Consider the following 3,280-nt stretch of genomic DNA (forward strand, 5'->3'; position numbering starts at 1 on the left):
TCTTTTTTGTGACTAATATTCCATTGTTTAGATATATCACCTTTTGTTTATCCACTAATCAATTGATGAATATCTTAGTTCTTTCCATTATTTGGCTACTATAAATATTGCTGCTCTGAAAAATCATCTTTATTCGTATCTTTAGTATACATCTTTATAGTATGTATCGTTATAATATAGAGTATATATCTAAAGATATACATATAATATACATATCTATATCTTTAGATTTATAGTATATATCTTTAGCTTATCATAATCTACCTCCTAGTAATATGATACCACTTCAGGTACAGTAAACTTCCTTTCACCACTGTCCCCACTGCTGCTACCCATGAGCCTTTGTGCTATTGCTGTTATGCATTTTATTTCTACAACCCCTATGAACTCCATTATATACCATTTTTAAACAATCTGTTTTAAACAGCCAATTATTTTTTAAAGAGACTCAAAATAAGAAAAAATGTATTTTATTTTTGCCCTCTTATTTACCATTTCTAGTGTTCTTCTTTACCCCATCCCCCCACCCAGGGTAAAGTGCAAGTGCAATCCCCCACTACCACAAATTATGCAATCAAGTTTCCCACATTTGGTGAAATTACAGGGGTCAGCACATCCAGAGTGCAATGCAATGGATAAGACTTGCTCAGGTAAAATCATCTTCATGATCATGGTATCTCCCCTGCCAGGTAAGTATAGTATTCTTCAATTCTTTGCTGATCAAATATCTTCTGGCATGGATTATTTCCAAATCTACTGTCACTTTTTTCTTTATTCCTGTGTATATAATGTATTTTTCCTGCCCCTTTCGATGCTTTTAACGTTTTCTCTTTATTACTATTATTATTTTATTTTATCTTTGAGACAGGGTCCTGTTATGTTTCCCAGACTAGAGTGAGTGGCTATGCACAGGGGTGATTCCATTACTGATGAGAACAAGAGGTTTGACCTTCTCCATTTTTGACTTTGGCTGGTTCACTCCTCTGGTGGTCCCCTGCTCCTGGAAGGACACCATACCGATGCTGAAGTTAGTGTGGACACTTGATTGGCATAGTGCACTATAGCCCAGAACTCCTGGGTGCAAACAATCTTCCCATCTCAAACTTCTGAGTACCTGGGACTACAGGTACCTGCCCTCATGCCTGGCTTGGTTCTTAATAACTGATTATGATGCATCTTCATGTATTTCTCTGTTTCTTGTGCTTGGAGTTCGTGAGTCTCTGAATATGTGGGTTATATTTCTCGACAAATTTGAAAAATTTTTGGCAATAATTTCTTCAAATATTTTTAAACTTCCTCCTATTTATCCCTTTTATGGAGATACTAATTACATGTTTATTAGGCTGTTGAAGTTGCTCATGGCACACTGATGTACCGCTCAATACATTTTTAGTTTTTTTCTCTGGGCTTTATTTTGTATAGTCTCAATAAATTCACTTATTGTTTTTTCTGTAGTGTCTAATGTGCTATTAATCCCATCCAGTGTATTTTCATCCCAGATACTGTAGTTTTCATATCTAAAATTGTTTCCAAAATAAAAAGGCTTTTTAAAAAGTTATGTCAGAGAGAGGCTATGTTAGTTTTTGTTATCAATTGATAATCTTTTTTCTTTTCTTTTTGTTTTTTTTTTGAAACAGAGTCTCATTCTGTCTCCCAGGCTGGAGTGCAGTGGTCCCATCTCGGCTCACTGCAACCTCTGCCTCCCAGTTTCAAGCAATTCCCTTGCCTCAGCCTCTCAAGTAGCACAGGGTCTCACTCTGTCATTCAGGCTGAGTGCAGTGGTACAAACATAGCTCACTGCAAGCCTCAATCTCCTGAGCTCAAGTGATTCTTCCACCTCAACCTCCCAAGTAGCTGACTACAGGCACGTGCCACCACACCCAGCTGATTATTATTATTATTTGTAGAGATACAGTCTTACTTTGTTGCCCAGGCTGCAATAGATAATCTTTATCATTGATAAAGATGTGGATCCCTGTTCTGGTTATATGTTTATGTATGTAGTTATCAGTGAATGCCATAATTAGTGAGATGGTCTACCTGAAATCCACATTTCGTAGCATAGCTACTAAAACTTGGAGCCAAGTGACAAGTCAGGGTAATATTTGACAGCTAAAAGCCTTTATCAGAAAAATTACTAAATGGTATGGCAGTAGAGTTTATGAATATTGACACAGTTCAGATTGAAGCCACTGTCCATCAAATTATAAGATTCTTGTATCCTGCAACTACATTCAAAGTCTTTCTAAACACAGAGGCCTCAGTAAATGCAGTTTACTTCTACTTACAGCATTAAAGACTTCCTATTTTTCCTTGCTGCATCAGCCATCCAGCCTGAGATCTTAAAAATGTTTTTCACGATTTTTAATTGAGTCTGAAATAGACCCTGAGAGAGAGGAAGGAAGGAGAGGAGGTTAAAAAAGACAAGGAGGTACGTTATATAATTTTCAAATTTCAATACAATTTTTAAAAAGGCCTTGTTCAACAGGAAAATATCACAATTCTAAATATATATGCACCTAACACTGGAGCTTCCAAATTTATAAAACAATTACTACTGGATCTAAGAAATGAGACAGACAGCAATGCAGTAATAGTGGGGGATTTCAATACTTCACTGACAGCACTACACAGGTCATGTCAACAAAGAAACAACGGATTTAAACTACACCCTGGAACCATTGGACCTAACAGATATTTACAGAACATTCTACCCAACAACTGCAAAATATACATTCTATTCATCTGCACATGGAACTTCCTCCAAGCCAGGCCATATCACAGGCCATGAAACAAGCCTCAATGAATTTAAGAAAATTGAAATTATATCAAGCACTTTGTCAGATCACAGTGAAATAAAACTGGAAATCAACTCCAAAAGGAAAAGGAACCTTCAAAACCATGCAAACACATGGAAATTGAATAAACTGCTTCTGAATAATCATTGGGTCAAAAATGAAATCAAAATGGAAATTTAAAAATTCTTTGAACTGAATGACACTAGTGATACAACCTATCAAATCCTCTGGGATACAGCAAAGGTGGTGCTAAGAGAAAGTTCATAGCCCTAAATGCCTAAATCAAGAAGTCTGATGGAGCATAAACAGACAATCTAAGGTCACATCTCAAGAAACCAGAGAAACAAGAACAAACCAAACCCAAACCCACCAGGAGAAAGGAAATAACCAAGATCAGAGCAGAACTAATAGAAATTGAAACAAACAAACAAAAATACAAAAAGCAAGGGCCGGGCACGGTGGCTCAAGCCTGTAATCCCAGC

General features: G+C 36.6%; 1 non-coding gene across 1 annotated transcript; it reads right to left on the reverse strand.

The window, feature by feature from the left end:
* Positions 1–528: 528 nt before the first annotated feature.
* Positions 529–697, reverse strand: LOC135277881 (U1 spliceosomal RNA). Its single transcript, XR_010345456.1, has one exon. It is a non-coding gene; the product is annotated as a U1 spliceosomal RNA (small nuclear RNA).
* Between the last annotated feature and the right edge of the window lie 2,583 nt (positions 698–3,280).

The sequence above is a fragment of the Aotus nancymaae genome, unplaced genomic scaffold (assembly GCF_030222135.1).
Source record: "Aotus nancymaae isolate 86718 unplaced genomic scaffold, 86718_ANA_hifiasm-v0.15.2.pri h1tg000033l, whole genome shotgun sequence".
Classification (NCBI taxonomy): Eukaryota; Metazoa; Chordata; class Mammalia; order Primates; family Aotidae; genus Aotus; species Aotus nancymaae.